Source organism: Mustela lutreola, chromosome 16 (assembly GCF_030435805.1).
Source record: "Mustela lutreola isolate mMusLut2 chromosome 16, mMusLut2.pri, whole genome shotgun sequence".
NCBI classification, from domain to species: Eukaryota; Metazoa; Chordata; class Mammalia; order Carnivora; family Mustelidae; genus Mustela; species Mustela lutreola.
The window spans coordinates 22,342,810-22,368,669 of record NC_081305.1 but is presented as its reverse complement, the minus strand read 5'-3'; the positions used below and the strand labels follow the sequence as shown (position 1 = coordinate 22,368,669).

Genomic DNA, 25,860 nt, shown 5'->3' with positions numbered 1-25,860 from the left:
ACACACACACACATATAAAAGGGGCACCTGGGTGGCTCAGTTGGTTAAGTGTTTGCCTTCAGCCCAGGTCATAATCCTGGAGTCCTGGGATCGAGCCCTGCATCAGGCTCCCTGCTCAGTCAGGAGCCTGATTCTCCCTCTCCCTCAGCTCCTCTGCCCGGCTCATGCTCTCCCTCTCTCTCAAACAAATAAATCAAGTCTTAAAAAAAAAAAAAAGATACCACAGAGTTTTAGAAATACTAATGGTTCTTAAAACACATGTCTAGATGCACGACTTAATTTTCCAAATCTACAAGGTAAAATTAGAGAGAAATAAGTGGTTACTCTAACACTCACCCCTAGATGTGTAATGCCTTCAAGAAGATTGGACAGAACACAATTTAGGTAGCACACATCACGCAAAGACAAAGGACGGTCTTTCACAGCCTGAAAATTTTGATTATCATTCTTACTGTATAATGGCATCACTGCAAAATCAAATATACGTATTTACCTATTTTTCATTTGCACTCAAGAGAAGTCATTCGGTATATGCGGAGAGCTTAACATCAAGAAGGGAAAGGTCTTTCTGAGCACAAAGACATCCAGTACATCAGATAAAACATTAAAAGTCCCAAGAGGCCCGGCAGGGATAACACCTTCTTCCAATACCTGCTCCTAAGCCACGAGCAACTGGGCTACCCATGTGACATGTTCACTGAGGGAGGTTTTGCGCTTCATCCCTACTGCGAGAGAGAACTCCTCTGTGGGCCTTTCTTCCACTTCCAGTGTTCAGCAGTGGAGAAGAAGGAGTGAGTGGTGCAGAGGTTACGTGAGCAATGCTTTCTCTAAGGTCTGGAAATTGTGAATGTTACATTATTTTCAGGATCACTGCCCCTCCACACTCCCTGATACCGTTCTGAGGCGTAGCACCAATTTCCTCAGAATTTAGGACACTCTGTGACTTCTCACACTGAATCAACTACTGCAAATGGGCACCAAGAGGTTTGACAATCTTTCTGGAAGTCAGACCCAGGGAAATAAATTGGAAGACAACCTTTCTTTAAACTACTCGGCAAGTGGCCGTCAGGCCTTTTTTCTCTCGTTTTTGCAGCTGCTCCAAGAAACTTAAGAAAGAGAGGTGGCCCAGAGCACCCTCCCTGCCACAAACACTGAGAAAGAGACACAGAGGTAATAGTTTCTGTCACAGAACAGAACAGTCTGGGATGGCTTTTCCGCAGGAGTTACAAAAGTGAGGCTAACACACTCAGTGTGAGCTCCCGACTGCGGCCGCCGTGAAGATACAGAAAAGCTCATGAACACTCACGTTCCGGGCACGGCGGCCACTCCAGGCGCCACAGGGAGGAGACGCCGCGTGTGTCTTCAGTGGCCCCATAGGTAAGAGCGGAACAGGAGAGAGGTCCTCGCTCCCGCTGGGCGGGTGACTTCAGGTGACCCCTGCAGGCACGCATGTTCGGCATCAATGAGAGCTAGCTGACTCACCTGCTCCAGGCTTCTGCTGCGGTGTCTATCGTAGATTTTTTTTTTTTAGAGGATTTAAATTTCTTCTGCCTGGCTGTACTGCCTATTTGTTAACTGACTTAAGTACATTTTTTGAATACTCTGAGTCATTTCTAATTAGTGACCTAAAAGTGAGTGTAAACACTAAGAACACAAGTCCTGAAGAGTTACTTTTCTAGCCAGCTGGCCCACTCCCCACTCCACGACCAGACCTTTGACCTCTTGCTTTTGCCTCTTTTAAGTCCGATTTTTAATCTCTGTCAGCTGTGGGAACTGTCCCTGGACTTCCCTCCCAGAAGGCCATGATTTAATCAGAACTGGTATGCTCTGGTTATATCAGAGTATCAACACCCTGTTGGAATTCCTGTAGGAATTTGTTGGAAATGGAAATTCTATGGTCCCAGGCCATTCCCGAGTCAGGGTTTCAAGGGCGCAGGGCACAGCGATCTGGCTTTCCACGAGCTTTCCAGGTGATAGTGGGGAGAACAATTATGGTATACAAATTCTCCTATTTGAATCAGCCTTTCTTCCTGAATCCAATTACATTACCTCGCTGGTATTAGCCCTTCCTCATGGGGGCATTGATTAGGACCTGCAGAGAGTGTTAGCAGATGCCACTAAGCTGGGCCAGGGGTGGGGTATGATCATAAAACAAAAGAATAAGCACACACAGTCATCCCTAATTAGAAACTATACCATAATGACAAGTAGAAATGAGACCCTCAATCCAAAACACTAACATTTATGTTAGGGGATAATAGAGTCCTATGTTGGGGTTGGAAATACAAGGATGGTAGGGAGGAAGAGGGAGAAGAGAGAAAGAAGGAAGAAAGAAGAAAGGTATGAAAGAGGGAAGAGAAAGGAAGGGAGGATGGTACCCAAGTTCACTTTTCTACCTTTCTCTTTTACATTTGTACCCAGAGCTCATCAGTCTAGTCAGAAGGATCCAAAACAGAATCTAGAGGAATCATTGTTCTAAGAGACAGCTGTGTTGATGGAGGCAGCAGAGGGAGACTAAGAGGGAAGAGACTTAGAAGGGTGGCCAGTGAAAAGGTGAGTGTAGTTTGCGTGAAAGCTAGAAGTCCTGATGTTTCACCCGAATCACAGCTCAGCTAGTGGCTGCTTATGTCCTTGGATTAGTTGGCCTCAGTGTAGGCACAGCATCATCAAGTGGATGGCCTTGGTCCCCTCCCGTGCGCAAGTTAAAGACTCGGTAACCCAAAGAGACAACATAACAGATAACGTTTACATTTCATATAACTCTTCTCTAATTATAACAAAATAATTACACCGCATCTCAAGCCCTTTCCATCTGCCATTATGGGTGTTGTGAAAAAGAGAAAGTAGTGTTCTCTCCAATGTTACCTTGACAACTCATATTTTTGTAGAACTACTCTTGTAATACGGTAAAAAGGAGGTGGACTTTGGGATGCAAAGAGGAGTGATCAAAATGCGATTCTTCCCACAGAACAGCCCTGTGACACAGCAAGTGCCTTTACCCATTTTTGCCATAATTTATTCATCTGCAAAATGGGGTAACTTCTTGGGAAAGTAAGTGAGGAAAAGTGCATTCATTTAGTGTGTGGTGGCCCAGAAGTCTCCGAGATGGGAATGAACTTGTAGGTTTTGCTGTCTTTTGAGCCTTTCTGGCTCAAAAACATCATCCTCGCAGTGTCTCAGAGTGGAAGGACTGTGTTTCTCACTTCAAAGAATTCTCAGATGAACACGTGGAATGGAATCCTCATGGTTTTGTATATCCTGTGATATATCAAGACCACTGGCAAGCTTATTTTAAGAAGCCAAATTATGATCAGAAAAGGGTTTGGTGGATAAGAAATCAGGGGTAGAGGAGGATGGGTTATGTGTTTCTAGTCTCATGAGATCTGGCTAAAAAAACCCAGTTCAGCTGCTTCTGCATAGATATTATCTTGAAATGGGGCTATTATGTTTGCCTCACATTGTCCAAGGCACTCTGTTCCCAGAGTAGTCTTTCAATGGGTACTGTCTACCTCGATATCCTAGATTCTTCCTTTTTTTTGGTCCTTTTTCCTAAGCAATCCCCCACTGATTGGCATTATTTAAAAGAGGATATTGTATCATATATTAATTTAAAAGGTGACATTTGAAATAAGGCAAACCTAGTTTCACATCCCAGCTCTGTTGATTACCAGTGTGTGACTTTGGAAAGGTAACTTAATACTTCGTATCTGAACATCTTACAGGTAAAATATCTTTAACCACTGTGCTTGCCTTATAGCTAGTTTTTTTTTTCAAGTATGTAAAATTGTGTTGGCATTCTCTTCTGGTACCATTATTATCCCCACTGTACAGATTAGTAAGTGCAAGTTTATAGAGGTTTATGACTTAATACGGCAACAGTGGTAAGTGGATGATCCAAGATTCAAACACAAACATGACTCCCAAACCTACTTGCTTAACCACTACGCCATGGGGGAAGCTGACAAGTTACTGTGTGAAACCTTCTAAAGTAAAGAACGGGCTTGGTGGCATAAACTCTAAGTCTATTATGCCTGACAGGAGTATGGTGAAGAAATTGTTCTATCTGACATCTTCCTTCATGCTAAATACTCTCACTATCTCTATTGGATCCTTGTGTTTTCATGCTAATGTCCCTTACTTTGTCTACTTTAGCTTAACTGACATTTGGCTACCATGATAAAGAAAAGCTCACATATGTCTGTCATGAGAGGAACCATCTAGCTATGATGTCTGAGACGGCCATCTTAGTTTTGCATAGGTGCCATTTTATATGGGTTAAGACAGACACAAGAGCCTTAAGCCCCACAAAATCCTTCCTGCTTGCCTCTCTCCCAAGCCCTTCCCAATCATCTCGGCTCCTTAACCCTGTAGTGTGTTAATTTGAGATGCCCTGATGGTATTCTGTGCTAGATGTGTGTATGACAATGACTAACCCCCACAAACCTGTCTACACAACTGCAGTCACATAAACTAATCAAACTGCCAACTGACCCATTTTGTTCTCCCTTCTCCCTAGTTGTATGAATACTTTTGCTTCTGTGCCTGGCTTGATTCCCTGTTTGCCTCCGTCTCCACTCGTGGAGACACCTCTTCCATCCAGTATCCTCTGCTATGCGAATGTTAATAACTGTTTGCCTCTTAGATACCTTTGGAGCCTGCGATGTCATTACCCCAGCCATCCAATAAGTTCCAGAGTGGGTTACCACCAAAGCTCTTGGTCCATGTAAAATACTGTTTAAACAGCATCTTCCTATTCTCATACATAGTTCCCCTTTCAAAAAAAAGCTTTATAAGAACCCTAATCCTAAAGTAAGTTCAAAGGAATGGACATCACCTGAAAAATGATATAAAATTTAACAATTCCTTGACTTTTTCTTCTCCCCCAACATCTTCTTTTCCTCTTCTTTTCTGTGTTTTCTGAAGCTGTCAAACTCTCCCTTGTTAACTAAGGTATACCATAGTTCTTTCTTTATCAGTTTTGATCACCAATTATACAGTGGGACCAGAGGATACCAGATTAAACTATTGCTAAGTTTAGTCACCACAGATGTTTTTCCTTTACCATCTTGGAGTGTGATTAGATAGAAGACGTCAATTCTCCATGTATGATATCTTCTTATTAACATTCATCTCAGTTTTTTTTTTTTTCAAAAGTACTATTACTTTTCAAGCTCGGGTCTTTAATTCTTCACTTCTTTAATATGCCAGTAGCCTCCACTTGGTTCCAGTACTACAAATGAACCTCTGACCTTCACCAGCACACATACAGCGAGAGTGTGAGAGGGAGAGAAAGAGAGAAGGCATCCTAGAGCATATGCACACATTCCTTCTGTCCTTCTTTATAACCCCAAGTGTTTACCATCAATTACAAAAAGAATTTGACATTCCATTGTAACTTCGAACTGATCATTCCAAACATTCTGTGCATCCAGTTTTATGTTTTTCTACTTTGAGAGTTCCCATCCTTTCTCTCTTTCCATTCTTGGGCTTTCTTGAACAAAGAACACACTTTCCTGTTCCAAATGCATCTGCTAAAATCTCGTCCTTTCTTTTTTTCCCAATTTTTAATTTTGAAAAATTCTGAACTTACACTCCCATTGATGGAATGGTGCCAGGACTTTATTACATTGGCTTTAAGGTTCTTTGCTCTCGCCCCTCCCAACACACACACACACACACACGCACACTCTCACACATCCACATGTGCATGCACACCCAAGATCCACTTGATATTGAGTGATAGACATTTTGACACTTCACCCTTAAATAATTCAATATTTGTTTCATAAAAACAAGGGCATTATCTTATATTACCACAATAATATTATTACACCTGTCAATCTAGTTTTAATTTTAGTCACTGCGAAGTTAGATAGTTCTTGATGGCACTGAAAGCTGACTGTCTCATGTGCCTTGCAACATATCTTGATGCTTTCCTCCTTCATAATTGTACCTGAGCCTCTGTACTTGGAAATGCAGGTGACAAAATACCCCAGTAAGCGACCCTCAACCAATAGAAGTCCTGAAGCAGGGGCACCTGGGTGGCTCAGTGGGTTGGAGCCTCTGCCTTTGGCTCAGGTCATGATCCCAGGGTCCTGGGATCAAGCCCCGCACCAGGCTCTCTGCTCAGCCGGGAGCCTGCTTCCTCCCCACCCACCTGCCTCTCTGCCTACTTGTGATCTCTGTCTGTCAAATAAATAAATAAAATCTTAAAAAAGAAAATTACTTAAAAAAAAGAAAAGAAAAGAAAAAAAAGTCCTGAAGCAGTGGATAAATATCCTAGCCCTTTCTTTCAGATGCATTCCTGGAGTATATTCTACAGTGCTCATCAGAGAATTCCTGGAGGAAGAATTACCTAAATACACAGAATAAACAGCTACATTAAAGCTCTACCATTTATATGAGGACTCGATTTTGCTCTCTCACTGTGTCCCCTCCATTTTTTTCCCTGGGGTTACCTTTCAAATCAACTAGCCACACACAAATTGTTATCTGAGGCTCTCATCTTGGAAGAATCAAAACTAAGCCTATCCCCAGACAAAACTAACATTGATTTAATATTATTATTTAATATCCAATTCATATTCAAATGTCTTTAATTGTCCAAAAATGTTTTTTTTCCCCCTCAATCCAGGATCCGATCAAGGATCACATATTCTATTTCCTTGTCTTTAAGCTTAATCAACCCATCTCCATCATTTTTTGTTTGTTTGTTTCTCTCATGGTATTGATAATTTTAAATAGCTGGCATCAGTTTCCTATAGAATGTCTCACAATCTGAATTTGCCTAATTTACCCTTCATGATTATTAAAAGTTAAGCACTATGTAAGAAACATTATTGAATCATATCAGAAAAGAAAATCCTTCCAATTTTTGAAGACTCAGTTCTATCTTTGCATTGGAAACCATTTTGTGTTGTTCATTCTACAAGTGATCCTACTCTGGATAAACTATGAAATCTTAGAGCATGGGTTTTGTTTCACACAAAAGGCGTTGCATACATATTCCACTAGGACAGTAAGTCCAGAAATTTATGACTGTGTCTTGGTCACCTCTGCAGTTTTTCCAAGTGACTTTTGAAATGTTGATGGGTTTCAACTGAATGAATTAAAATATAAATAACCCCAACACAAGTTTTTGAATGTTATAATAACTCCTTTCCCAAGTATGTTCATTAGCACAGTGATACTATTTTTCTCCACTGAATAATCTATAAGAAAAAAAATAAACAAACAAGTTTTAACATAGTTGAGGTCATCTCACCACAGGAAACTAAATAAAATGTTTATCCATAAAAACATGTGTCTACATACATATATGCACATAAACATACATCCACATATACATTTTTATGAGTTTTTGATGCTTCCTGGAAGGAGGTAGTTTCTTTTTTTTTTAAATTATGAAATATGGTCTGCTATTTCAGTAATTGAGTATTAAAATTTCTGACATTTTCATCTTTAGAAATACAGCCCATTCACAACCAGTTATTTGTTAAATTTGGAAACTATTCATTTTCTTGCTAAGTTTCTCCCCTTTGAGATGTACATACAATGCAAGTTACAGCACCAGGGTTTTTTTTTTTTTTTTAACACATCATATAGAGAAATGAACTTGAAATCCATGTGGTGAAGAAAATAAATTTACCCTCTACCCTAGTTTTTGCAATGACAGGGTATCTTATTGATCTCCTACTCTTTGCTCACCTGCAAGGCTATTATGTGCTAACTAAACATTACATGAATTGACAGTCTTTTTTTTTCCCTTTCCTTTTTTTCCCCCTCCATCTACAATAGCACCACAAAACCTGCCACTCAAAGTGTCTCTACAAGGGGTTATCTATTTCAAGTTGTAAAGGAAATTGTATTGGGGGGAAGGGAGACATTTCTCTTAAGAGAAGTATTTCTATTATAATATTGCCCTGTCAAGCATTTTATCCTGTGGCTACTTAAGCTCTGACAGGAATATGGTACTTCAGTTTTCTTCAAAACCCTAATCACTCTAATCCTTCAAATACTCATTTGGCTAAATAGATTTTCCTGGTTGTTGTTATCCTATACTATCAGCCATTTTGCTGCCATTCTTTTTTTTCAGTCCAGCCCAGCAGAACACCACACCTACCAGCCCTTCCAGATTAGCCATAACCCAACCTCTAAATTCTTTACCAGTTTTCAATGTCCATCCTTAACTGTTTGAACCTACTTCTGTCTCAGCTAGCTTTCATCTGATTTCTGGCTTTTGACGCCATTTACACAGAGGAGCACCTGTCTTTTTCATTCGATGCCTGCATCTCTTGTTCATCCACATTCTTACTGTCACTTGCCCATCGAAGACCCAGGCATTCCGCTCTCCTTTCCTGTTCTCACTATTCCCACACTAGGGAATCCATTGGTTCTATTAGTGTTTCCTTTGCTTGTTTTTGGTTTTGGTTTTGAAGGCTTGCTGCTGTATCTGCAGAAGGTAGAAAGAATTCAGAGAGATGTGATTTCCCGCCCCCCTTCCCGCCAAACTGCTTTGGATTAGGTGAGAATCACAACTTATATTTGTATAATTATTTAGGAATATGCCTCTGTAACATATTTTGGTTTCCTCCTATTTTTACAATATTCCCCAAATTACAGAAATACCAATTTTCTTCAAAAATGAATAATGCATTATTCTTCACTTGTTTTAGAAACAATCCCCTGAAGTAGGTAAGCCTTGGACTTTGATCATGATACAAATTGATTTCAATTGATTAAATTGAAAACAAGTGGGCGCCTGGGTGGCTCAGTGGGTTAAGCCGCTGCCTTCGGCTCAGGTCATGATCTCAGGGTCCTGGGATCGAGTCCCGCATCGGGCTCTCTGCTCGGCAGGGAGCCTGCTTCCTCCTCTCTCTGCCTGCCTCTCTGCCTACTTGTGATCTCTCTCTGTCAAATAAATAAATAAAATCTTTAAAAAAAAAAAAAAAATTGAAAACAAGTTAAGCAATGGGGTCAAAGTCACATGACCAACAAGTGACTGTGTATGGGCTTAGTGACCAGGGCCTAAAGCCCACTACAAAGTCCTATCTCCAAGCCATACTAAATAAAGGAGATGTTGCCATCACATTGTAATTCTGAGCATGAATTGACCAGTTATGTCATATTTGGGTTCATCTTTTCTGGTCTCTAGAATCTCTGAATGTCAAAATGCACAATTAGTTATATGCCGATGCTAGCAATTTGGGGAGAATGATTAAATTTGTTCTCAATGCTATAAACTTTTGTATACAGCTATAATGTTGCTGAAAAGAAAACCGAATGCTAATTGGAAAGCATCTGCATTCTCTTCAAGAATGTTCACATTTTTTAAAAAAAAGTAAATCACAAGTCTATTTGCAAATACCTTGAAAATTTTGCGAGTAAATCATGACTTTAGCCGGAAAGTTTTGTAATCCTGTTCTAGAATCACAGCATTAGGGAACTATTTATTATGCAATTGCCCACATGTGCCTGTGAATGATAGACATATAGGACGTATTATTTATAGGAAGCAATATCTTGCTTTGGTCATTTAGACATTTGCTCATGTACTCCTTTTTTCAAAGCATGTATTTATTAAGTGCTTAACTTTCTACTAGATTCTCATGTTACTGAAAACTTAAGAAATCAGCATAGATTTTTGCCTATAGTCTTGTTATTCAAGGATTTTTCTCCTTCATACAGTCTTCTACATTTGAGAAGGAACTCTTTTATTGTCATTGTTATTAAACTGAACAACTTCCTTTGTCCCCTGGACCCTCTCCCGTATAACATAGCCACAGACGGAGGCAGAAAGCTTAAAACTTAGAAAACAGAAATGGAAGCTGAAGAGATTTGGATTTTGTTTTATTCTCATCTATTGGGGGAACTGTTAATAGTTTCAGCTCTTATCTTGCTCTTTTCAAATCTCCAGAGATTTATCTACTGAGCAGTATGCCTGTTCAGGGGGACAATATGTTTTATTCTGCACTTGATAGTGGTGGGCAAGATGAAACGTTGCCAAAAGGAAACAAAACATAAAAACAGAGCGTTTGTGCTAAGCTGAAAAATGAATTCTCTAGAAGAATTCCATGCCCTAATCCCTCGAACCTGTGAATGCTACCCTTATAGGACAAAAGTAGGTCTTTTTGGATGTGATTAAGTTAAGGAATGTGAGGTGATATTATCCTGGGTTAGTAGGGGGAGCTCTAACTGCAATCAGAAGGGTCCTTAAAAGACAAAGAGAGACACATTGAGACATGGAGGAAAAGGCTATGAGCAGACGAGTCAAGCAAATTGAAAACGCCAGCCTTGAATTTTGGGTTGATTGAACCACAAGCCCAGGAATGTCTGGCAGCCACCAAACCTGGAAGATGTAAGGAAGGGATTGTACACTGGAGCCTCCATTGGGAACGTATCCCTGCCCACACCTTGACTTTGGCCCATGATACTAATTTTAGCCTCCTGTCCTCTAGAACTGTGAGTGAATAAATGTGTGTTGTTTTAAGCACACAGGAAGTTTGTGGTAATTTGCTACAGCATCCTCAGGAAACTAATACAGTACTACAACCTAACCTATGATGGATAAATATTATTTTAATAAGAACACTGAAAAAATACATTGGGTTTTCTGAGTTCATTGTGAGGATTTAGTAGTTGACAAATACTCTGAACATCATTTTCTTTAACCCTACAATGGTGGCAAAGTAGTGCCTTTTCCCCGGTCCAGCCGTGATGGAGTAATTGGATTTACCCTCTCTCCTTAAAAGCTAGAAAACTCAGAAAATACATGTTTTTGAAAGATAATGAGTTAATGGAATTTTTTTAAAAAACTGATTTATTCATTTGACAGACAGAGATCACAATTAGGCAGAGAGGCAGGCAGAGAGAGAGAGAAGGAAGCAGGCTCCCCGCTGAGCAGAGATTCCCAATGCAGGGCTTGATCCCAGAACCCTGAGATCATGATCTGAGCTGAAGACAGAGGCTTAACCCACTGAGCCACCCAGGTGCCCTGAGTTAAAGGGAAATTTTAAGGAAGAACAAGACCAAGAGCTCAGTATATTAGCATCACTGAACAGATCATTTGTTACTCACATGACCCTAGAAGAGGGGTCCATGCCACGTGGTTTGGGGGGCTTGGGGAGATGGGGATGTACCGGTGTCAGTCAGGTGGCAGCCAGAAAGGAGGAGCTATGGGCAAAAGACTTCATGGTGGTTTCTTCAGAAAGAAGCAGGTGAATGGGGGTAAGCAGGCTTAGAATCTGCAGGTTTGGAAAACTTTTATGGGCTCTTTGGCCCAAGAGTTGTTCCTCTTTGCCTGGTAAGTGGATCTGCGTAACTCAGACAGGTGGATGCTGGCCCAGAGAATAAGGGACAATCGTAGGTGGTGGTTGGAATGCAACCTCTGTACTGGTTGGTTTCTATCTAGAAAATGAAAACCCCCGGGAGGAAGACCAACATATATTATTATATTAAGTTGTCTACAACTACAACTATTAAGTTGTCTACAACCAGGCATATCCAATGGGTGCATGTAAAGCAGATGTTAAAGTGCCAAATTACAGAAGCTAGAAACACGGTTAATGTAATATATGAAACAAAGACTTTTAGACATTGTATAGTAGGGAGCATACTTTAAGGGAGGGAAACAAAGAGGCAGGCCCTACGGTTGTCCCAGCTTAATGCTGGGAGAGAATTTGTAGGCCAAAGCACAGGTATGGTATAAACCTATACAAAGTCCAGAGGTTTCACTGAGTTGAGGAGGCAGCAGTGAGTCCTGTGGCAGGGCAGAGCTTGGAGTAGGAAACCCCTGGCCAGAATTAGAGTTCATAAAGCTATAGGAAAGGAGGATTTGGCTAAGTCCTAATCTTTGCATTCTTGTGAGTAATAATGGAGTGTGTTCTGTTCGGTTTTTATTCTGGTACCAAATGGTACAATATTTTCTAAAGGAAAACTGTGATAAATTAAAGAGGTATGATGTGAACCCTGGAGAAACAATTAAACATAACAAAGTAGTTATAGCTAAAAAAGTCAATAGCAGAGATAAAATGGGATAAAAATATTCTATTAATCCATAAGAAAGGAAGGTATACAGTCACTTGGGTATTTCTTTCCTTCTTTTGGAAACAAAGAAGAGAGGAGACACATAGAAGAAGGAAAATACATGAAAGAAGAGAGGGAACAAATAGAAAAACATAGCAAAATGACAGATTTAAAAATCCACTGGGAGGAATATGAAACCTAAATGGTCACATGAAGACAGAGATGATCAGATTTGATAAAGAACCAAGACAAAAATCCTATGATGTCCGCAAACCAACCTACTCTAAATGACTTTAAACACAAATAGGTAAAGTAAAAGGATGAACAGCTCTAGCATTATAAATACGAATAAAAGAGAAAGCTGGAGTGTATACATTAGTAGTAGATTTCAGAACAACAAGTATTATCAAGAATAAAGAATGATATTTCACAATGATAAAATAAATAGTTACTTCATCAAGAGAGCAGGACAAGCTTAAATACGTATGCATCTAATAATAAAGCATCAAAGAACAGGAAGCAGAATATGACAGAACGGAAAAGAGAGACAGACAAATCCATAACTTTAAGTGGAAATCTCAGTGCTCTTCTGGCAACAGTTTATAAAAGAAATGAACAGAAAATCAGTATCTCAAACACCTAACTAACTGTATCAGTCCGATTGACCTGACATTTTAAAAATATAGCACCTGAAAAAAGAAAACTATGCATTTTTTTCAATTGCACATAGAACATTCACCAAGATAGACCATATTTTGAACCATAATACAAGCCAATAAAAATGAGAAGACACAAATTACCAGCATCAGGAATGAACAAACATGACCCAAACATGACCACAGATGTCACAGACATTCAAAGGCTAACACAGGGATACTATGAATAAAAGCATGCTCATACATTCAATGGTTTAGATGATATGGAAAATTTCCTAAGAGACACAAACTACCAAACCTGACTCAAGAAGAAATAATCTAAGGGCAGCTGGGGGGCTCAGTCGGTTAAGCATCTTGCCTTTGACTCAGGTCATGATCCCAGAGTCCTGGGATCAAGCCCCATATCAGGCTCCTTTCTCAACAGAGAGCCTGCTTCTTTCTCTGCCTCTGCGGGCAGCAACCCCAGGTTGCACTCACATTCTCTTTCTCTGACAAATAAATAAATAAAATCTTTAAAAAAAATACAGGAAGAAGAAATAATCAAAATAGCGCCGTACCTGTTAAATAAATTAAATATCTACCCACAACTTCCCCAGAGATTAAAATTCTGGCCCAGGTGGCTCCATTGGAAAATTCTACTCCATATGTAAGGAACAGTGGTACCAATTGGCACTAACTATTCCAGAATAGAGAAGAAGATACATTGTTCAACCCTTTCATTACATCATTACTCTGAAAACAAGATTAGGCAAAATAATTTCAAGAAAATTTGAGGTCGATACCCCTTGTGAATACAAAAGAAAAATTCTTTATTTTAAGATTTTATTTATTTGTTTAATTTTAGAACTTCTAATGGATATATACATTACTGCCTTACTTAATTGTTTTTGGCATTTCACACGTGACTAGTGATACTTTTCCATTCTTAATGGGTTTATTTGCCACTTAAACTATACTTTCATGAAATATTTTTTTAAATCTTTTGCTCATTCTTTTAAAAATCAGATGTTAGGGGCACCGGGTGGCTCAGTCTGTTAAGCATCAGACTCTTGATTTTGGCTCAGGTCATGATCTCAGGGTCGTAAAGAACTTGTATTTAGATACATAAAAACTCATACACCTCGAAAAGAATATAACATCTGATATTTATTTGTTTATGTATTTATTTTTGTACAAAGAGAGAGAGTGTGTGTATACATGAGCTGTGGGGAGGCACAGAAGGAGAAGGAGAGCGAATCTTAAACAGACTCCACACCCTATAAAAAGCCCAGTGTGGAGATCAATCTCAAGACCCTGAGACCATGACTCTGGGATCGTGACCTGAGCTGAAATCAAGAGTCTGATACTTAACCGACTGAGCCACCTAGGTACTCCCCCGAGCATGGAGCCTATGGTGAGGCTGGAATCCAATTCCAGGACCCTGGGATCAGGACCTGAGCCAAAGGCAAATGTTTAATTGACTGAGTCACCCAGGCGCCCCAACTTTTTGTATTTTTTAAAATTCTTTCTTTATGTAGCCTTACTGAACTCACTCTTAGGTTTTAGCACAAATTTTGGATTCTGTAGCATTTTCTACACAAACATGTTCTATATAAAACATGCCATTTGTGAGTAAAGACAGATTTTGTACTTGATTTCAAATATTTATGGTCTTTATTTCCTTTTCATATGCTTGCTAGGTTGTTTAGTACAATGTTGAATGGAAGAGATAAGAAGAGGTACCCACTGTGTTTTTCGACTATAGGAGGAACGAATAAAGTCTTCCACAATTAAAATAATGCTAGTGGTTGATTTTTCATGATTATCCTTAATTGAGTTGAAGAATTTTATTTTTTATTCCTTTGGTGAATTGTGTCAGGTTTTTTTTTTTTGGTTTGTTTGTTTGTTTGCATTTGCATTAATTGAGATAATCATATTTTTAGCATGTGAATGTGGAGAATTACATTGATTTTGAATATTAATTTGTTCTTCTTAGGGTAAACTGACTTGTTCATGATTTATCTTTTTTGTATATTGCTGTATCTGTTTGCTTATATTTTGTCAAAGCATTTTTCTTCGGGGCACCTGGGTGGGACAGTTGGTTAAGCATCTGCTTCAGGCTCAGATCATGATCTCAGAGTCCTGGGATAGAGCCCTGCGTCAAGGTTCCTGCTCATCAGGGAGTTTGCCTCTCCTTTTCCCTCACCCCCTCCTTCCCCTACTTATGTTCCCTCTCTCTCTCTCTCTCAAATAAATTAATAAATTCTTTTAAAAATACTAAAAAGTTATGAAGTCTATTTAATTAGTCGTACTAGTTAGCAAATGGAAATTAAAATGAAAATAATTCTATTTACAGTTGCTTGAAAATTAATAAAATGTTAGGGGAAAAGTATCAGAAAATATAAGACTTGTATACCGAAAACTATAAAATATTACTGAAAAACATCAAAGTAGATCCAAATAAATCTGAAGATTTGTGACCAGAAGTTTTAATAGTTGAGATGTCTATTTTTCCTAAGTTCAGCAATAGATTCAACTAAATCATAATCAAGATCCCAGCCTATCTATATATAGATAGGCTGGGATCTATCTATCTATCTATCTATCTATCTATCTATAGACATTAACAGGCTGGTACTAATATTTCTGGACTTTCACCCTCATTTATGACATAATATAAAGTTAAGGCAGTGTAGGCATCATGCTATTAGCATTAAAGTAGACATGTAGATGATGTAACAATTGAATTAAAAAATAGACTCACATTTATGGGGTATTGATTTTCAATGAAGGTGCAAAGACAATTCAATGGGAAATGATATTTTCAAAAGTAGCATTGTCCTGTTCAGACATCAATATGCAAAAAAGTGAACCTCCTCCATTTGAAAGTGATCTCAACGTGGATCTTTTTTTTTTTTAAGATTTTATTTATTTATTTGACAGACAGAGATCACAAGTAGGCAGAGAGGCAGACAGAGAGAGAAGAAGGGAAGCAGGCTCCCCGCCGAGCAGAGAGCCAACGCTGGGCTCTATCCCAGGAGTCTGGGATCATGATCTGAGCTGAAGGCAGAGGCTTTAACCCACTGAGCCACCCAGGCGCTCCTCAATGTGGATCTTTTTTTTTTTTTTTTTTTAAGATTTTATTTATTTATTTGGCAGAGAGAGAGATCACAAGTAGGCAGAGAGACAGGCAGAGAGAGAGAGAGGAGGAAGCAGGCTCCCTGCTGAGCAGAGAGCCTGACGCGGGGCTCGATCCCAGGACCCTAGGATCACGACCCAAGCCGAAGGCAGCGGCTTAACCCACTGAGCCACCCAGGCGTCCCTCAATGTGGATCTTAAACCTGATTGTTAGTGTCAAAACTACAGAACTTCAAAGAAAACAAGGGAGAAAACGAAAGTGATCTTGGGTCAGGGAAAACAGTTTAAAATAAGAAAATAAAGCATGATGTATTTAAAAAAATGATATGGGAGACTTTATCAAAATTCAAAAGTGCAGATTTTCAAAAGACACTAAAAGAAAAGCAAAAATTCAAACCATAAACAAGAAGAAAAAAAATGCAAGACATATATATGATAAAGAACTTTTATTTAGAATGCATTAAAAACTCTTACAACTAATAACAATATAACATCTGATATGTATTTATTTATATATTTCTTTGTTTATTGAGAGAGAGAGAGAGTATGCATGTGTGCGCTCCAGCTGGGGGGAGGGGCAGGAGAGAGAGAGAGAATCTTAAACAAGCTCCACGACCTGCACAGAGCCCAATGTGGGGCTTATTCTCAAGACCCTGAGACCATGACCCTGGAATTATGACCTGAGCTGAAATCAAGAGTCTGATGCTTAACTGACTGAGCCACCCAGGAGACCCTAACATCTGATTTTTTAAAAGAATGCGCAAAAAAAATTGGAAAAAAAATTCATGAAAATACATACTAAAGGGCAAATAAACCCATTAGAAACGGAAAAGTATCATTAGTTATGTGTGGTATGTCCCCCCCCCCCCCAAGTTACAGTGAGGCAGTAATACATAACCATTAGATGGTTTAAAATTAAAGAGTTATAGTATCAAGTTTTGGCAAGACCACAGAACAACTGAGCCTCTCATATACAGCTTGAAGGAATGAAAAACAGGGCAGCAATTGTGTAATATGGTTTGGTTGTTCATTATAAAGTTAAAAATGCTTATATGATGCAGCAGTGCCAGCTTAGGTAGCTACCCAAGAGATTAAAAAAACCTGTAAATACTTATATTCACAACAGCTTTCTTTGTAACAGCTAACCCTGGGTAATCAACTGGTGTAATCAACTGGTGAATGGATAAAAACATGGTGGGGGGAGCCTGGGTGGCTCAGCGTGTTAAGCCTCTGCCTTTGGCTCAGGTCATGATCTCAGGGTCCTGGGATCGAGCCCCACATCGGGCTCTCTGCTCAGCGGGGAGCCTGCTTCCCTTCCCCTCTCTCTGTCTGCCTCTCTGCCTACTTATGATTTCTCTCTGTCAAATAAAAAAAAAATAAAATCTTAAAAAACAAACAAAAAAACATGGTGGTATATCTAAGTAAAAGAATAATGCTCAGCAACAAAACAAAGTAACTACTGAGATTTGCAACTACATGGATGATGAATTGCGAAGGTATTTATACTAAGTGGATGAAGCCAGACACAAATACTATCTACTGCATGATTCCATTTATATGGAATTCTAAAGACAGTCAAACTGTAGTGATATAAAGGACAGTACTCATTGTCAGGGCAGAGGGGACTGGGGGAAGGATCAGACATCCAACTAATGAGGTAGGATGAGACCATTGGGGGTGATGGAAATATGTCTATATCATGGTTGCTGCGGTGGTTACCACATTTGTCAAAACTTATCCAATTGTACACCTAAAACTGGTAAAAATGTACATATTATTTATATTTAATATTTAAGCACATATGTGCATGTATATTTGTATTTCAACATAATAAAGCAACTTAGAGCAAAATAATGTCTGTTCTAATAACTCAGTATGACGTTTGGGGAGAAAAATGGATCATATATGTGCGATATAAAGTAGTCTTATAATCTGCGCTTGTATTGTTAGGCGAAGGCATCACTGAAATCCAAAGAGACCTTGTTCCCTTATGCCTGTTACAAAGCACTTTTCCCCTACTCATGTGGAAAGGAATATGATTCAGTTTAAGTGCTCTCCACTGTGCAAGATTATTTTTCAGGAGAAAGAAATCAATGTTCAATGCAGGCAACAGAAATGCTTCAGACATATGTTGATTTGAGGTTGCTTACCCAAATATTAATCTTCATTTTTATTAAAGGTTTGATGTTTGGCATTGGCATTGCCACTAAATGTAATGGATTAAATTATGTGAAAGAAATCACAAAATATTGATCGTTATTCCAAGGCTGACTCGGAAATTACTTATATTGAGATCTAAAAGATTGTGCCAAAGTCACGGACTTTTGCATGAGCATAGAGGAAATATTTCTATTAAATCTGCAAACAGTTTACTGAGGGAATTAGAACACTGAAGTCAAAACTTATATTTTGGGGCACCGGGGTGTCTCAGTTGGATAGGTGTCTGCCTTCCACTCAGGCCATGATCCTGGGGTCCTAGAATTGAGCCCCCTGTTGGGCTTCCTGCTCAGTGGAGAGCCTGCTTCTCCCTCTGCTCCCTGGTTGTGGTCTTTCTCACTATCTCAAATAAATAAATAAAATCTTTAAAAAAAACAAACAAACAAACCCCAAACTTGTATTTTCAGTAGGTTGAATAAGCTTTAATGAGATTTTCCCCCTAATGTAAATATAGTAAAGCAAAATAAAATAAGATGCCATAAAATATATTAGGATTTCTCCAACAGAGAACCCCTTGAAACTTCAAGCATTTGTGTCTTACTCCAGATCCCTTATCTCCTGAATTAAATCTTATTAGAAATTCCAGAAGAAAAAAAAAAGTCCAGAAGATAAGCCAATTAATTTCCTGGGGAGAGAGAATTAAAAAAAAAAAAAAAGCAAAGAAGTCAAAATTTCTCATTTGTTATTGATGAATATAATCTACATTCTGGGCAGACTTTCTGAATAAGCACTGGTTTATCAAAAGCAATCCTAGGAGGGTATATTGAAAAAGGATTTCTCTTCATTTGCAGTTGTTTCAAAGGTGACTCCATCATCATTGTCTGAAAGACAGTCGCTCCTCAGTAACAAATTATTACAGCTAAATGAATCCCAGAGGTTGACTGCTAATGTAGAACAAAGGGGTAAGAATGTGTTCGGTGACTCAAGATCTATTTTTCATCACTGCATAATGTTTTGCTTCACTGATCTATCACAAAACAACAGCTGCTGGGCTGGAGGCAGAGTGCACCCCAGGAGTGGCAAACACCTCTCTCAGTGACTAGGAATCTGGGCTTGCCTCAGGCCCTTTGAGCAAAGTCACTGACTTAAGGAAGGAGGACTAGTGGGTTCACGTTACCTTGAATCTTCTGCAAAAGGATTGACCGATGCCTCCTACCTCAGCGTGACAAGTCTGCAACAGCCCCAAATCCTCCTGGATCTGCATTATTATCACAGACATGGCCCATTTCTCTTGGAGGAAAGAGTCTTTCGGAGGATAGCATTTTCTTTTCTTTCTTTTTTGTTTTTTAATTTTATTTGTTTATTTGACAGAGATCACAAGTAGGCAGAGAGGCAGGCAGGGAGAGGAGGAAGCAGGCTCCCCGCTGAGCAGAGAGCAGGATGTGGGGCTCGATCCCGGGACCCTGGAACCATGACCTGAGCCGAAAGCGGAGACTTTACCCACTGAGCCACCCAGGGGCCCCTGAGGAGAGCATTTTCAAAAAGCATCGTCCACTCTGTCCACAACCGTGGTATTGTAAGATTGCTTTTTTCTGTAAGCCATTCAGATGAAGGATCTCTTCACCCTCTTTTCTGTGATGCTTTTACACCCTGCCCATTTCTTCTCTCTACCCCTCCCCTGATTCCACACTACCATCAAATACCTGCTTACAAAGTAGATTTTGTTTCATATATAAGTTATCCTAATTAACAAGAATCTCTGTTTCCATCTCCAGATGTTGGAGAATGACCTTCGCATGCATTTTCTGTGTATAATTACTGCAAACAGCTACAATGCTTTTTTTAAAAAGGTTTTTCAAAGCAAATTAATTAAGAATCATAGGAAAATGAGCACTTTTTTTTCATCAAAGAGGCAGTGAAACAAAATTTTGTTGTTGAGAAAAAGAAAAGAAAAGAAAAAAATCCTGATTGGAGTGTGCATTATCATTATTTAAAATGAACATCCCTACCATAATTTTCAGTATTAATTATATTTTCAGATAGATTACAGATTTCAAGAAAAGAGCCGCATATTGTTTAATTCTTCTTACCATACTGTTTAAAAAATACTGTTAGTGGAGAGATATGCTATCGGTTCAAATATAGGGAAAAAAATAATAGTATAAAATAATTTAAAATTAAAATTAAGTGTCCAAGACCTTCCTTTTCTAGGATGATAGAATTATCTAGCATTGAATTTAATTGCAAGGGATTGCTATGAAAAAGGAAATACTTCTTATCCCTGTCTTTTCTTTTTTCTCATAATGTTGAGATCTATAATTTTTAAAAGATTTATTTATTTATTTGAGAGAGAGAAAGAGCAGTGGGGAGAGGCAGAGGGAGAGTGCAAGCAAGAGAGAGAGAAGCGGACTCTTTGCTGAGCAGGGAGGCTGATGCTGGGCTCAATCCCAGGACCTAGAGATCATGGCCTGAGCCAAAGACAGATGCTTAACTGACTGAGCCACCCAGGTGCCCCGAAATCTCTAATTTTTGCAATCTGATCAAGTTTAGAAATCCTATAACTATACCACAGGCCCATCCATTTTGATAACAAATGCAATAATCTCATATTCTACAAAACTCTCCTGTTAAATAAGCCCACTTGTTTTGTATGTTTAAAGCCATGTTCTACCCATCCACCCATCAATCCTTCATTTGTTTAGACAACAAAAAAGTCACAAATCACTCATGGTATGCCAGAGATATTATCAGATGCTAGAGATGCAAAGATAAGAAGTCAGTGTCCATTATTCAGGATTAGGTTTTAATGGGAGGGCAGACCTCAAAACCACAGCATATACCAGGTAATGAGCTAAAACAGACCTATTGCAAAATAGAAGCATGTAATCTTCTTGAAAGTATTAGGTAGATTTAAAGTAGAAGTAGCAGGCGCCTGGGTGGCTCAGTGGGTTAAAGCCTCTGCCTTCAGCTCATGATCCCAGGGTCCTGGGATCGGGCTTTCTGCTCAGCAGGGATCCTGCTTCCCCCCCCCCCCCCCGCCTGCCTCTCTGCCTAATTGTCACCTCTGTCTGTCAAATAAACAAAGAAATTTTTTTATAAAGGGGGAAATAAAAAAAAATAAAGTAGAAGTAGCATTTGAATAGCATTTTGAAGGGTAGGTAGGAATTTTCTACTTGGACAAGAAAAGAAAACTTATTTTAGGCACAGGGAGGATTATTAGAAAGTGTAAAGGTAGGGAGTAAGATCTTTGTATGTTCAGTTACACAGAAATGTATTCAGCATAGCTGGATGCAAATGTTTGAAATGAGATATGGACAAAGGAGCAGGTTCAGGAGGAGAGGCTGGATGAACAGAGAGCTAGAAGATCATTAAGGATCTTAAATAGTACCTTTCATTTGGGAGCCCTTGAAGATTATGAGGCAAAAAGGAATATTGCCACTCTTCCAATATAGAAAATCTGCTATCAAAATATTTCTATGATAAACTTAAAAAAATCCCACGTAGGAAAAATGGGGTGTGTGTGTGTACATGTGCATGCCCATGTGTCTGGATGACTACCTCCCTGTCTAATCAGGAGTTCTACTGATAATGTGAAATACATTATTTTCTTTTTTTAAAGATTTTATTTATTTATTTGACAGAGAGATATCACAAGTAGATGGAGAGGCAGGTAGAGAGAGAGAGAGAGAGAGGGGAAATACATTATTTTCTTAGATGATTCTGAAACTCTCTTCTTAGATGAGTAATAATGAAGAATAAATTGTCAAGACTTGTTCATACGAATGAGGCATTTTATTTTGATAAGTGAATTAGTCTCACATTCGCTAGCAACATTTGGAAAAGTATTAAGAAAAAAATCAGTCTCTATTGCCAAAACACTCACCTCTATGGCCCTATTTATTAATGAGCTTTTGGATTCTTTGCCCTATTGTGGATATTTCCTGTCCTTCTATCATTCCAACTCCCATTTCTTACTCTCTGTCCTTCTAAAGTAGCATTTCCTGATCCTAAAAGAGAGGCAAAAGAATGATGCAGACATATGTAAAATGAGTGGGTGAGTCCAAACAACAAAATTACCTACAATTAGGGTATCCTGCATATAAAAGTGATTTGTAGTCTACAGATGAAGGAGCTAATCCATCCACGAACACCAAGCATAATGCTTTCTATAGTCTCCTGTAAATGAGTTAATGCATGTAAAAGCAGCTCACACTTTTCTCAGGCAGATAGCACATGGTGATGGTGATTCACACCTCTGTGTCTAGGAGAGTTAAATGCCAGTGTGAGGACAAAGAATGAAAGGGAAGTTACCATATTGGAAAGTGCATCCCATCTGGTATTGCATATCTATGTTCTGTTATGACTTTATTTTTCTTCATCTTGAATAGTAAGATTTTAAAAGGCCTCAGTATTGGAAATTGTGATCCAAGGAAAGGAAACAGGATGATGTCAAGACTAGCTACAACATTTATTCTCATGGATATATCATATGCAAATTCTAAGGTGGTAACCCAGCAAAGGCAGCTATGCAACTGGCAGCTGTGCCCGTTTCTGGATATAGCACCAAGCATGAGATATTCCCGTGAGGTATCATCTGAGCACGCCAACAAAAACTTCTGGATGTTCTTTGATCCCCTAGCAGTAGGACTCCAGGTATGGCTAGACAAGAGGTCTGATTAAATCTCCAATCTCAACTCTAGGCACATCCATACATACTCACCCTCCCATCTGCTGCCCCCCCCCAACTGTAGTCTTACTGGACTCATTATAGTAAGAGCTACCAAAATCTCAGTTAGGGAAGTTATAGATAAGAGAACTTTGGTTTAGGGACTGGTTCCAGGGTCAAGAAACAGTGCAGATTATAATAATAGGGGATGCAGAAGAAGAGAGAAAAATGGTGCCATGACTTGGGGGTTAGAGAAACAGAAGACCCTCCCTATCCCCCAGGGCAATGTCTCCCTGTGCTATCTATGAGTACATAAATACATGGCATAGTGACTTATGCTTTCCAGTTCTTCTAGATGGTAATGGAAAGCCTACTGTTGAATATTCTATTCTGATCAGATTTGACATGAGAATTGGTTTTCATGGGTATGTTGGTGAGACGTTATGTTCATTAGCATCTGTAATCATGAATTTATGGGATCTGTAAGGTAGGGAAATAAGACAAGGACTGAAATATTGCACAAGAAGTAATCTACAGGCAATCTCAGGCACAATTAGTATTTTTCTTTGGAATCACTCTACTGAAATTCATCTTGTGGAGCTGATTCCAACATTTTAAATGACTTAATCATCTACTTAAGTAAGGAAAACAACTCGGAAAATTTGATTGAACCAAGAATTGAATTGAATTAAATCAAAAAGATAAAATCTGTGTTACATGAAGTAAGCCTCACAAAAGATACACATTCTTAGTCATATATATATATATATATATATATATTTTTTTTTTTTTTTTCACAAAACACTAGTTCTATAGGTCCTACTACCATTTCAAAACGTGGACCTGTGGTGAGATACAAGACTGTAGTCCTAATGGAATTTATTTCTGGATTATGTTGAGTTAACTGATTTCTTTAGAGTGAATTTCTCACAGCAGCTAGTTAATTAATGAGTCTAAAGACACGGGTGTGAAGCAGTTGGCCTTACAGCAGTCCCTGTTTAATAGAAAATACATTTAGAATATTCAGCGTGCTTGATTAGTCTCCCCAGCTAGAAAATCCTGTTTCAAACCCCATGTGGTGAGGTTTAAATAATTTTTTCCTGCCCTCGGGGGTTTGATATTCTTAATGACTAATTGTTTTCCAAAAAAGAAAAGAAAATGCAATGTTTTCCAGTAGGAAGTAGAGTTTAGGTGACAATTGCAAATCTAATTTAGAAACCTAAAGTAAAAATGATGTTTCTCTTAAATTCATTTGGATAGTAGTATGATGAGGGTTTACTATGTATGTAATGTGGCAGAAAGCTATAAAGATATGCTTCCTGTGGTCTTTCCCCTCCAACATTCTGCTATTTTATTAGACAGATATGCCCAAGAAACATGCACTTATACACCTTGCAAAACACTGTGAATCAACTCTATTTATTTAATACAGGTGAATTTAGGGGTAATGGTGGCAGATTAGAACCATGTTTGGAGGTGTCTTTGGAAAACTCAGTGGACACAGGCTTTGATTCTTTGATGAGAGAAAAAAAAATCATAAAAAAGTAAGCACCCCTAAGTCTATATAATTATTCCAAGATTAAGCCATAGCCTCTGGATTCTCAAAAGTAGGTGGGAAAGCAGCTAGACCATTAAGCATGCTATATTTAGGAAGAATGCTGAGTATGCTGTAACACAGATACCTCCTGAAACTGTTACCATAGTGGGCACAGTACTAGTTTGGTCTATTGTGATAGCCAAACCCCGTGGCCTCTTTGTTATGAGGTGCTCCTTTAGCAAGATATATGATGTTCAGAGTCTTGTCCTTACCTACTTCTCTAGCTCAGACCCTGTATAGTTAAGACCCATCTGTAAAGGATAAGATCGAGGTCGATTTGTAAAATCACAGCTCAAGAATGGTGAAAGAAGACATATACAACTAATTCCAGAAACTTTTAGGGTCAAGTCTGTGGGAGTGAGTCCAAGTTTTGATTCAGATTCAAAATATCTGAGGACAGACCAGAATAAAGCAAGTTGAAACAGAAGGTGTTGTGTTAGATTTAATCAATATGATGTTGGGGGATAAACAGGAAAGTAATAATTGGAAGACAAACAGCTCTTCAAGGACCTCTCCCATCACACCAGGCCCTGCATCACAATGGCAAGACTTATTTCAGAGCCAGATGTACTGATAGATGCTGAAAGATGCCTTTCACATCTGTGTTTTAACAGAAAAGGATGAACCGTGGGTTATAATAGGAATTTCCTTTTGGAGATGTTGGAAAAGAAAGGTCTTTAACATGGGTGCCTTAAATACCAGAGAGTTGTAAGAGCTTAAGCTTATATCAAAAGAAAAAATAAAATGGAGACTAAAAATCAAGAGATCCAAAGACATGATACTTATACTGTCCCAGGTGTTTTATTAACTAGAATACATGATCTGTGAACCATCTATATGATAGTCACCATATTTTTTATTAACACATGAAACTACTTGTATTACTCGTTTAGATGACACAGACTAATTTGTGCCCCTTGATATAAAAGAGCCAAGAAAAACATTAACCAAAAAAGTAAAAAGTAAACATATTTTGTAATAACTAAGCTTCAGTCTAATCAATCATTTGCCTACCTTACCCTTTATTCCTTTTCAACAATAGAGCCTTGCTGAACATTAAAAAAATGAGCAACAGGGGCGCCTGGGTGGCTCAGTGGGTTAAGCCTCTGCTTTCCGCTCAGGTCATGATCTCAGGGTCCTGGGATCGAGCCCCGCATCGGGCTCTCTGCTCAGCAGGGAGCCTGTTTCCTCCTCTCTCTCTGCCTGCCTGCCTCTCTGCCTACTTGTGATCTCTGTCTGCCAAATAAATAAATAAAATCTTTAAAAAAAATGAGCAACAAAAATCCAATATGGAAAGTAAATAAATAGTTCTTCTTTTCACAAACACTATTTGGATAATTGTATGTACTACCATGACTGCAGGTATAAAATTCACTCCTAGTGATGACAGGAATCGATATCTAACTGCTTAAATTCTAAATAATTATAGGGACCACCACCTTCACCTCGATCTATGACTTGAATGATTCCGGATGCAAAATAAACTGCGACCTTTCCTCCATTACCCGTTCCTTCTTCTGGGTAGTTTTATTTGCCTCGGTTTATTCATCATAACCCAGAAACCCCATTCTGTCCTTCTCTCCTCCAGACCCTGACTTGAACCCAAATCTCTTTATTATGATCTTCTATTATTGTTTAAGAGC

At 38.8% G+C, this 25,860-nt stretch overlaps 1 long non-coding RNA gene across 1 annotated transcript in view; it reads right to left on the bottom strand.

The window, feature by feature from the left end:
• Window positions 1–1,487, bottom strand: part of LOC131818323 (uncharacterized) — a 257,550-nt gene extending 256,063 nt beyond the window's left edge. The window contains exon 1 of the long non-coding RNA XR_009348781.1: window positions 1,307–1,487. This is a non-coding gene — a long non-coding RNA (uncharacterized LOC131818323). The remainder of the gene's footprint in view (window positions 1–1,306) is intronic.
• Window positions 1,488–25,860: the final 24,373 nt, after the last annotated feature.